Source organism: Nicotiana tabacum, chromosome 6, assembly GCF_000715075.1.
Source record: "Nicotiana tabacum cultivar K326 chromosome 6, ASM71507v2, whole genome shotgun sequence".
NCBI lineage: Eukaryota > Viridiplantae > Streptophyta > Magnoliopsida > Solanales > Solanaceae > Nicotiana > Nicotiana tabacum.
In genome coordinates, this window is record NC_134085.1 from 114,155,727 (window position 1) to 114,168,151 (window position 12,425).

The 12,425-nt window shown below is 37.8% G+C and overlaps 1 non-coding gene across 1 annotated transcript; it reads left to right on the forward strand.

The window, feature by feature from the left end:
- Window positions 1-4,097: 4,097 nt before the first annotated feature.
- LOC142182482 (small nucleolar RNA R71) lies at window positions 4,098-4,204 on the forward strand. Its single transcript, XR_012711301.1, has one exon. It is a non-coding gene; the product is annotated as a small nucleolar RNA R71 (small nucleolar RNA).
- Window positions 4,205-12,425: the final 8,221 nt, after the last annotated feature.

Consider the following 12,425-nt stretch of genomic DNA (forward strand, 5'->3'; position numbering starts at 1 on the left):
GCTCTTTTATGCTCACATAGTACTCTTAACAATTTCTGCTCCTGCAATTCAGACAAGTCAGCAGAAATAATAACAGGTAACATTTCAGAACTACCCAAATAAGCATAATGAAGGTGAGAAGGTAAAGGCTTTAATTCCAATTTGGGAGCTTCTTCAACTGAGTGCTTCAGAGGAGGACCATCTGGCCTGTTTAAAGGTTCAAAGGGATTAAAACCTTTTATATATTCACATGTTGCATTCAAAGTATGTTTCATCTCCTCAACCTCATCATTAATCTCCAAACTTTCAAACAACACAATTGTTTTTTCTAAAGAATCCTGCAAATATACACTTGAGATAATAAGTTGTTCATCAATCTCCATGACAGATATCATAGACAATTCTTCATACTGCCGAGGAAGTTGAATTGCTTTATATACATTAAAAACAGCTTCCTCGTTGTCAACTCTCATGATCATTTTTCCTTCTCTTACTTTAATTATAGCATCACCTGTAGCCAAGAGAGGTCTTCCCAATATAATAGGAACTTTTTCATCGGCCTGAAAATCCAAGATAATGAAATCAGTCGGGAAAATAAATTTCCCAATTTTCAGTAGCACATCTTCTATCACCCCTTCCGGGTAAGCTATGGACCTGTCTGCTAGTTGCAACATCACTGTGGTGGGTTTTGGAGCTCCCAAACCCAATTGTTTGTACAAAGACAATGGCATCAAATTTATGCTTGCTCCCAAATCACAAAGTGCATGGCCTACATCAACATTGCCTATTCTCACAGGGATAGTAAAGCTGCCAGGGTCCTTAAGCTTTTGAGGAAGCTTATTTTGGACCCTTGAAGTGCACTCTTCAGTAAGTGCAACTGTTTCAAATTTAGTCAGTCTCCTCTTGTTAGCCACAATGTCTTTTATGTATTTGGCATATTTTGGAATATCACGAATCGCATCTACCAACGGAATATTCAATTGAATCTGACTCAACATAGAGAGAAATTTGTTGAACATGCGATCGTCATTCTTTTTCTGCAATCTTTGTGGAGAAGGTGGTGGTGGCCTTGGAACATTCACATGTGCTGAAATTGTATCATCTTTCCTTACTTCCTGTGTTGCTTTGGGAATCAATTCACCCTCAGGTATAGGCTTGTCTTTTCTCTTCTTTGGAACTTCTTCTAATTCCCTTCCAGTTCTAAGTGTAATTGCACTAACTTGCGGATTTTTCTCTGTATCACTTGGAAGAGCACCTGCAGGCATAGTATTTTGATTTGCAGCTAGTTGTCCCAATTGTCTTTCAAGATTTCTAAAGTCCTTTCTGAGTTGCTGATTGTCTTGCAACAATTTTTTCAACAAATCATTTGTACTTTCTTCTGCTTACTGTGGCGGCCTTTGAGGTTAATTAAAATTTCCTTGGGGTCTAAATTGATTTTGATTGGGTTGATTCCCACCCCAAGAGAAATTAGGATGATTCCTCCAATTTGGGTTGTAAGTGTTCCCATATTGGGCTTGTTGATTCATCAGACCTCTGTTTTGTTGCCCAACATAGTAAATAGATTCAGGATTCACGGGGCACATGTCACTCGTGTGATTTTCACCACACATTTCACAACAAACTGACATTTGTTGAACCTGCTGCATTGGTTGTGATGGTCCCATTGCCATTCTGGTCATTTGATTTGCCAATTTTGCTAAATCTGCTCTCATGGCGGAAATGTTATCCAGTTCAAGTAACCCTGCTTTCTGTTTCATTACTCTCCTTGGTTCTCCTTCACCTTGCCAATTATGATCATTAGCAGTAAAGTTATTCAGCAGAAGTCGTATTTCACTATATGGTTTTGCCATGCAACTACCTCCACAAGCTGAATCAAGATTCATTTTGGAAGTTTCGTCTAATCCATCAACAAAAGTATGGCCCAATACTTCATCAGTTTGACAATGATGAGGACAATCCCGAAGTAGTTTCTTGTATCTTTCTCAAGCTTGGCGAAGAGTTTCACCATCCCGTTGTTGAAACCCAAGAATCTGACTCCGCAAAAACTCCGTCTTTTTGGTGGGGAAAAACTTGATTAGGAATTTCTTTGCTAAGTCATCCAAATTGTGGATTGAATTAGCTGTCTCTTTTTGCAACCATTATCTAGCATCCCCCAATAATGAAAAGGGAAATAAGTTCAGCCTGACATAATCCTTGGAAACATTTGGATAATTGTAAGTATCCATTATTTCCAAAAAATTTTGAATGTGCCTTTGTGGGTCTTCATGAGATAGACCAATCAGCTGCACCATGTACTGTTTAAGCTCAAAATGACCGGTGATTTCAGGCTTCACAATGGCCTGAGTCATATTAGCAAGGTTTGGCCTTGCTGCTTCTATCACCGTACGTTCTTGATTACCTGCCATCACTGTTGGCTGTGGTTGCACTTGAATGTCCAACTCTCTTTCTGTTCTGTTTCTAGCTTCCCACTCCTTCCTTGTTCTATGAATTATTCGTTCAATTTCAGGATCAAAAGGGAAGAGGTTGTTTGTGCTTCTACTCCCCGCATTCAAGAGAAGAGCCTGCGCAACACAAACAAAGTAGATGGAAAATTTAGGTTAGTTTATTAACAACTAATAAAATCTTAAAACAGTCAAGTAGCTAATTTCGAGATCAAGTAGCCTTGAAGTACTAATGTTGTGACCAAAATACTCACGCAAGTGTACGCGATCGACAAGTAATATAGTAGTAAGTAAAGTATCGTTCCCACGAGGAATTGTGATCAACTTATCGACTGATGTAGACTCAAACAATTATCAATTTATGCTATATTGTTACAAAATATTTAAAGAACCAATTTACAACTTACTTAATAATTGCACAATAATTCAACACAAAATTACTACACCAATTACACAATATTTTGATAACAATTTGGGTAAAGATATTCCAGGGTCATGGACTTGCTAGAGATCATGCTACTATTTTAGCTTAAGATTGATTTATTGAATTATCCGGGTTATTAATTATAGGGTTAATAATATTCATAAGAATCTTTCGAGTTCTTATGCATCTATTCAAGTTAAACTAATACCTATATGTCTATGGTATTAATATTAGCAAGAATGCATTTACAACTCCTATTTTCAACCAAACAAGGCAATTAAGTATGTGTCTATCTTAATTACAAATTCTTCAGCCGATGCACGAGATTCAAAACTTGTTCTATTTGATTCTATATGCAACCAAGAATTTTCTTTGTTAAGTTTAATTCAAGATTCGTAAATAATATTTCACTGTTAGCTACGCAGTAAAATAATTAAAAGCAGAATCAAATAAACAACCCATAACGATAGATTCAAGATCTTCAATCTAAGCTTCAAACAACAAGATCATCTAACACCCATGACCCAAGAATACTAGAGTTTTTAGCTACTCATAATCATACAAAAATCAACAATTAAAGTCTTAAACATAATATAAACAAACAAATAGAAGAAAATTTAGAAGAACTCTTTGAATCCTTGCTCCAAGATATTGTTCTTCTTCTCCTTTCTTAGCTCCAAGATGAAGCTCCTCCTTCTTCTATGGCTTTTTTCTCCCTCAAAATCTGATCTCTTCTCAATAATGGAGCTTTACTTTATGTAAGTTGAGTGGATCCCCTCAGATTTCCCATTTTGCCCCTAAATAATTGATTTCCCGGACTGGACTAGCGCGGGAGCGCATGACCCGCGCTAGTGGGGTTTCTTTCTGTCCAAATCACTGAACTAGCACGGGAGCGCATGACCAGTGCATGACCCGCGCTAGTGGGGTTTTCTTTTGTTCAGATGTTGCTGCTCAGCTTTTCGTCATTTGACTCCATTTTTCACTTGATTACCATTATAAATCCTTATTTGTTTATTGAACTCCTGTGAGACATTAAAGTCATGATTAGAGCCAATTTTTACATTATTTGAACATTTATAATAGTAAACCATCCTTAAGTTGCGCTAAAACATAGGCTATATTAAACAATTTAGCCTATTATCACCTTCTCTCCATGTTTTGCTCAAAAATGCTCCACCAGCTGAATCATCAACAATGTTCTTCATGTATCTGACAATCCCTTGTAAAATCGCTATCCCAACATCAGATCTGGAATACCATGGTGCGGACATATAACCAGCATTCCTTTGAAACGTTCCCATGTTTCATGTAGTGTCTCCATTGGTCTCTGTTTAAAACTCAAAATTTCATCAATTTGTTGAGCAATCTTGTTGGGTGGGTGGAACTTGTTCATGAATTGCTTGACTAACTCTTCCCAAGTTGTTATGGAATTTATGGGGAGTGAGTTTATCCAGGTGTGTGCAGCTCCTGTCACTGAGAATAGAAACAATAATAGCTTGATTGCTTCCGGAGTTACGTTGGGCTGCCTTTGGGTTTTACAGATTGACAGGAAATTCTTCAAGTGCTATTGAGGATCTTCGACTTGTGACCCCAAAAATATTCCCTTGTTTTGCAACAAGTGCAACATGTTATTCGTGATTTGGCATGATTCAGCCTGTATCTACGGGACTACAATCGTTGTGGCCAGATTTTCAGCTGTGTGTTGTGCCCTATCATAGAGAGCAGCCTCTGGCACAAGAGGTGCCACTGGCGCTATTGGTACAACTGGGTCTTCTTCGTGATCTCCCATGTCTGTTTCGAATTGTTCAGTTGCTTGTTTTTCCAATTGGCCTAATTTATGGCCTTGAAAACCCTCTCGGGATCTGATAATGCTTCAAATACTTCACCAGTTCTCGATGAGTTTCTAGGCATGCACCTATACAACCAAGTCAACAAACGTTAAAATTTCAATGTAAAGATTGGGTATAGAGAAAACTGACTACACTAAGAATTTTTGTACTTCTTTGAATTGTAATTGATAACACCATTAAGTCCCCGACAACAGTGCCAAAAGTGATCACACCCAACTATGCCTTATAAAAGGACACGCGGACGTTGCAAATATAATCTGAGTATTTAGCCCAGAGTCGAACCCACAAGGAATTAACCTATCAATTACTCTTGTTAGACTTACTAAATTCTACGGAATCAACTTCCTAAACGTTGTCAATAACAGTTGATGGTATTTCTATTAACTACGAATAAATATAATTAAGCAACTGTAAACTAACTAGGATTAAGTTGTAAACAATTAAGAGAAGGTTCTAAGGCTATGATTTCCCCTATTGACGGAATCCCTTCCGGTTATGCTTCACATAGATTCACCAAATAGTCTCTATCAATCATGAGCACTCTTATTACCGTAAATCTCTCCCGAGTAATCACGACAATTTACTAGCCGCACTCTCCCGAGTTACGCTAGCTGGCTTTGTTTATTACAGCTCACTTTAGATTGCACCCAAGGCTTCGTTATCCCTAATCCCGCCTTTAAACCCTCGGTTATTGATCTCTCATATACTTAGGGAGTGGTGCTGTTCAACAATTACCTAAATATGCAATCTCTCCTGAGTTATGCACAATAAATAGGCACAGCTAATTGAAGATCCTATCAATTAACTACAACAAGAACGTAGTTGAACAAATAGAGATTAAACTGGGCAAACTATATTAACATAACAAGAAGTTCATCCTTCAATAGGTTCCATCAAAACCTTAGACTAGGAAATTAGCTACTCATGACAAAACAAGATAAAACTACTAAACTCTTCATAATGGGTAATTACAAGAAAATAAAAGGAGATAGAAAAACTCTAATGTTTGGTTGATCTTTTCCCACTTATTATTGCCTTCAATGTAGTCTAAAAATAATCTTAAACCTATCTTGGGCGAGCTTCTAAAGTTTACAAGGGTTTAGAACAAGTTTTCCCCGATTTACACTTTGGTCCCCAAACTTTCTGGCACGTGAACATTTCACCGCGATGGCGGCAAGACCGCGGTGAACGCTGGACATTCTGCCTCGAACACTTGGTCTGCCGCGGTTCCACCATGGTCACGATGGAATTCACTCAGTCCATTTTTTGCTTCTTTGTGCTCGGGTACTTCTTGATTGGGTGTTTTCTTCATATTATTGCCTCCAAAACACTCCGTAGTGCTTCCTCACTTAGAATATTCTCTGCGAAGCAAAAGAACACCATTTAGAGCATTTTGTTATCAATTTACCTATAAAAAAACAATAAAGCATGGTAATATTAAGGTGTAAATATCATCTATATAGCCTAATATCAGTGAGCATTCGGGATAATTTGAATTGAATATGAAAATTTCGGTTTGAATTTTGATTTTCGGTTTGATCGAATTTTTTATGTTCGATTTCGGATTAATCGGTTTTGATATTTTAATTTTGAGCCGGTAAGTTGAGTTGTTTCTTCTTATTACAAAAATTAACATGCAAATGAAGTATTCATGTTAAATTGCCTAAAAATTTCTCATTTTCACTGCAATCATCCAAATAAAGTATTCAAGTAATGAAATCGTTATTAAGAAATGCAACAAAGACATTAATAAGCCTAGTAAAAATTAGCTATAGTAAAACCATGTCCAAATAAAAAGTATTCAGACAGTGACTTAGTAATTAACATTAAATATAAGAGTTAATATCTAATGGGTAGGATACTGAACTTATTACTATTGGCATATGGATAATGGACTAATGTCTAATGGGTAGCACTAAATATAAATTATAAAAATTTCGGATTTTCGAATATCCAGAAACCCAAAGTACAAAATCCAACATCTAATCTAAAATCTAAAAATTTAAAAATTAAATCTGAAATCAAATTCGTTATTCGAAAATCCACATCAAAAATCCAAAAAATTGAATATTAGTTTAGATTTTGAGTTTGTCCTAATTATACCCACACCTAATTTTCATTGATAATTCAAATTTGCATGATTATTTACTTGGAGATGTCCTACAAGACTATGCATGCATATTAATAAATGATAATGTATGAGAGTGGTTGGAGGCTTGGAGTATAATATGTCACATTCTGTAAAAATGGCGTGTGGTAGCCACTAAGTAAGGTGGTCTTTATTTTTTATCCACTAATTGTAACGACCTGACCGGTCGTTTTGAGCTTTTGTACCTTGCTCGTCAGTTCTTGAGCATGACTTGCCCCGTGTGATGGATTATGACTTATGTAAATCGTTGGTTTTGATTTTCAGGATAATCGGAATGAATTTGGAAGAACAATTCTCAGTTTGAAGCTTGAAATTTGAAAAGTTTGACCAAGATTTGACTTGTTGGTATATGATCTCGGATCAGAATTTTTATAATTTGGTTAGCTCCTTTAGGTGATTTGGGACTTAGGAGCATGATCGGAATGCATTTTGGAAGTCCGTGGAAGGTTTAGGCTTGAATTGGCGAAAATGAGATTTCGGCGTTTCGGTTGATAAGTGAAATTTTGATATGGAGGTCGGAATGGATTTCTGGAAGTTGTAGTAGTTTCGTTGTGTCATTTGGGATGTGTGTACAAATAGGTCATTCAGACGTGGTTTGGTTGGGTTTTGATCAAAAGCAGAATTCGGAAGATTTTGGAATCATAGGCTTGAATTTGATGTAATTTTTGGTGTTTTAATGTTGTTTTGAGCGTTACGAAGGTTGGGACGAGTTTGAATAAGGTTATGTGACTTGTTTATATTTTTGGTTTAGGTCCCGGGGGCCTCAGAATGATTTCGGATAGTTTTCGGGAAAGTTGAACTTGAGAAAATGCAGCTGATGTTGCTGCTTCTGTCATATCTGCACCTGCGGATTGGGGACCGCAGGTGCGAGCTCTGAAGGAGAGGAAGAAAGGTGTAGGTGCGAGGAGGACCACATGTGCGTCTTGGTAACCGCATCTGCGATACCGCAGGAGCGGTGAGGCGACCGCAAATGTGAGGCCTGGTGACATATGTGAAATCTGCAGAAGCGGAAGCGCAGATGCGCTTATGGGATCGTAGGTGCGAAAGTGCTGAGCAGAATGTATAATAAGGCCCCTTCGCGATTTTCAGTCATTTGTTCATCATTTTTGTGCGATTTTGGAACTCCAAGATGTGATTTCAAGAGGGAATCAAGTGTTGATAGAGAGTTAAGCTGCTTGGGCTTTGTATCTTGTGTTTAGGGTAATTATTTCGTTGTTTAATCGTGAAATTTTTGGGAAAAATTAGAGAAAGAGTTGGGAAAATTAGGGCTTGAAATTGGGGATTTAAGGGGCCATTTGAGGTCCGATTTTGATGATCTTGATATGTATGGACTCGTGGGAGGATGGGGATTCTATTGATGTTAATTTTATCAGATTTTGAGACGTGGGCCCAGTGGTCGGGTTTGAGCAATTTCAGGATTTTGATGTAAATTGGATATTTTTGAGTGGGCTTTATTCCCTTAGCATGTTTTAATGATTATGTCCTGATTGTGGCTAGATTTGGAGCATTCGGAAGTTGATTCGTGAGGGCAAAGGTATCACGGGCTAGAGTTTAGACCGGATCGAGGTAAGTAATGATTGTAAATGCTGTCCTGAAGGTTTGAAACCCCAGATTTCACATTGTTATGCTACTTTGAGGTGACACACACGCTAGATGACGAGGATGGAGTCGTGCACCATTGGGGATTGTGACTTGGTCTATCCCGTACGACTGTTAAGTCGCGTAATTGATTTGATATCTTTTAATATTCCATATTTTAAAGATCAATATTATATTTTGGGTTGTATGCCATGTTTGGGGTCTTGTGCCGACCTGTTGAGACCCTTAGGGGCATTTTTACTATTTTTCTTCACCCTATTTGTTTTGAAAGCATATTCTCAGTCATGTTTTACCTGTTTATTGTTTAAATTTGGTTTTATCACTTTACTTCTTAAAATGTGAAAACTGTTTGGGCTGAGTACCTTGTTTTACTGATGGTCCGAGTGATCGTGAGGTTGATGACTGAGATTGACCGAGGGTCTGATTGTGGGGTTGCTGACTGATATAGACTGATGGTCTGATTGTGAGGTTAATGACTGAGAGAGGCCGAGGGCTTGGTTGTGAGGATTATATATCTATGGATCGGGCTGCACGCCGCAACAATATATATATGTATATGGATCGGGCTGTACGCCGCAGCGATATGTATATGGATCGGGTTGCACACCGCAACGATAGGTTGGATCGGGCTGCACGCCGCAATGGTTACTATAGCGGTTACTATATGGTACTTATTGAGTGTGAGTGCTGAGTGTGAGCGCTGACTGATGAGAGTTGAGTCTCGAGTGACTGAGAGGCTTGCCCGAGGGGCTGTATACATATATGAGTGATGCTTTGCCCGAGGGGCTTATTTTTATGAATTTGCTATTTCCACTCCTCTTTTTTTTATGTAATTACTGTTTTCACTCCTCTTTATACTGAGCCTCTGTTGAAAATATTGAACAAATGTTTTTAAATAACTTTCATTTAAGCTGGAGTTTTTATGAGATATTCGGTATTTAATCGCTGATTTGGATTTGTTATTTCCACTAAGATTTTTATGTTATGAGGTGTTTATGATTTCTGTTTTGCCCGAGGGGCTGTTTACGAACTATGTTTTGCCTGAGGGGCCGATTGTGGTTTTCATATCTTTTGTTATAAATGGTATTGAATCCCTACTAAAACTGTTGGAAAGCAATTTCAAATGATTTTTACCCAAAAGCTGAATTTTTAAATGAGACAATTGACTCGTATTCTGATTTGAAAGCCCGTTGTGCTTATTGAGTTTATCATAAATCTGGATTCACCGTTTCCTACTGCTCAGTCTTTATTTACTCTTATTACTTACTGGGTTGGAGTACTCACATTACTCTCTGCACCTCACGTGCAGATTCAGGTATTTCGAAACCCGGTAGCGGGTGTTGATTGCTGGAGGCGGAGTCATCGGAGTTAGCAAGGTGGCTGCACGACGTTCGCAACACTGCTTTCCTTCCTCATTTTTTTTCATTACTGTATTCAGTACATTTTTAGACTCTTATTGTATTCAGACCTTGGTAGATGCTCATTGTGAGCACGTGATTTTTGCCCTATATGAATTACTCCCATAAATTCAAAACAAAATAATCTCTTTTCATTATTTGCAATTTTTGTGGATTTTCGTAGCATTTTCTGTTAATTGTTTGCATTTTTGTTGGTGCATTTTAATTAGTGAAAAAATACAAAAAAATATGTTGCATTGGAATTTAGGTTTAATTTTACATTTTAGGATTAATTAGAAAATTAGTCGTTGCATAAAATGGAAAAATCACAAAAATAGTTTAATTTGCACTTTTAATTTCCTACTGCTCAGTCTTTATTTACTCTTATTACTTACTGGGTTGGAGTACTCACATTACTCTCTGCACATCATGTGCAGATTCAGGTATTTCGGAACCCGGTAGCGGGTGTTGATTGCTGGAGGCGGAGTCATCGGAGTTAGCAAGGTGGCTGCACGACGTTCGCAACACTGCTTTCCTTCCTCATTTTTTTTCATTACTGTATTCAGTACATTTTTAGACTCTTATTGTATTCAGACCTTGGTAGATGCTCATTGTGAGCACGTGATTTTTGCCCTATATGAATTACTCCCATAAATTCAAAACAAAATAATCTCTTTTCATTATTTGCAATTTTTGTGGATTTTCGTAGCATTTTCTGTTAATTGTTTGCATTTTTGTTGGTGCATTTTAATTAGTGAAAAAATACAAAAAAATATGTTGCATTGGAATTTAGGTTTAATTTTACATTTTAGGATTAATTAGAAAATTAGTCGTTGCATAAAATGGAAAAATCACAAAAATAGTTTAATTTGCACTTTTAATTTCCTACTGCTCATTTTGAGTAGCTTTCTTTCGTTAATTTATTTTTAATTAATTGTGTCAATTATCATTTTAGATTTAATTAGTTTTTGTTTAGTTCTAGGAATTAATTCTGATTTTAATTAATTTTCAAAAAAACAGGGAGAAAAAGGAAAAAGAGAAAAAAAGGGTTTTGAATTAAGTTGATCTTGAATAAAAATGAAAGGGATTTCACACTTTGGGCCGAATCACTGAAAATTTCCAAAGTCCAATCCCATTTCCCTTTAACCCGTCCCAAACCAGCCCATTCAGGCCCCGACCCAATTCCCCACTTAGTCTAAACGGCGTCGTTTTGAGTCCTTTTAAGCTCGGTTGATCCTGGCCATTCATCTCCCAGTATCCAATGGCCAAAATTGTTTCTCATAATGCAATTAATATGTCTGAACCTAGTCCCAACGAACCCCAAACTCACCCCCTACCCCGCCTCGTCTCTCATCGTCCCAACACACCCCAGAAAATCCCTCGTCGCCTCCGCCCTGAACCGCCCGCCGGAAATCTTCTCCGCTAGCGGCGTCGGTCCAATCGCTGTCAGATTAACACCATAGATTCCCTTCCTCCTTCTCTTTCCAGGTCTCCAAATCCCCACCCTCAAATCCTAACCCAGCCTATCGAATCTTGAATCAAAAGGAATGACCAAAACCCTAACGCCTCCAATCAACCCCAAATTAACACCACATAGCCACCACGACCCCTTCATGCCAAATCCTTACTACGTTTCCCTCGAACCTTGCCGGAGCTGCTCGAATTCAAAATTTGAGATCGACCCCTGAAGTTCAGAAATCATTTTTTTTATCGGACCTGGTACATGCATGGTCCTAAGGCACTCTTCTTCGAGTCTTGAAGTTCGGATTCAAACAATTGACCTTAGTTTTGTTAGGGATTTTGTCTCCGATGGATTTCGAGTCTGAATTGGTAAGCTCCTTTCTTTTCTTGCCTTCTCAACCTTTTTTGTTGTCTTGTTCTCTTCTTCCTTCTCCTTTTCTTTAGCTTAGTCTAGTCTGGCTGAAACTCGATTAATCTTTCGAGTTTGAATTGGTCTTCTGTTCATTGTCCTTCTCTTCTTCGTGAAAGTTGTTCTCTGTTTCCTTAGTTGTGTTATCAGCCCGTTTAAAGGTCTAACTTCATATCTCGTTTGGTCACCTAGTTAAATTAGGGTTATTTTAATAACTTGGCTAATTTCTTTCTTATTTGCGTATAATAATCAGTTGACTAGTGTAGGTTTGAATTATCGAAATCTTTTAAGTGTTTGCCTTTTTGTTTGTTGACTGATTTGATTTAGTTTGGGCTTTGAATCCATTGCAGACCTCACCCCAATGGGGTTGATTTGGGTCATTGGGTCAGAATTTAGCCCAAATTTTGGTTTAAATATCGGGCCAGTATGACCCAGTTGGTTTCCTAGAGTAAATTAACAGGGCATTCGGGGGCAGTTTAGGAAATGGGGGAAGGGGAATCTTTTGTAACAAGAAGGGGAAGCTTCTAGGAAGCTGGGGTGGGGGCTGTTTTGGTAATTGGTTAATCACGTTAAGGGTAATTCAGCAACAAGGGAAAATCAGGTAATGATTAGTTAGCAAAAAGTAAAATTAAAAAAAGACTGAATGGCAGAAAATATCTCCTTGGGTCTGCCCTATTTGCTTACCTATAAAGGCATCTTTTCCTTGCCATTCAAGG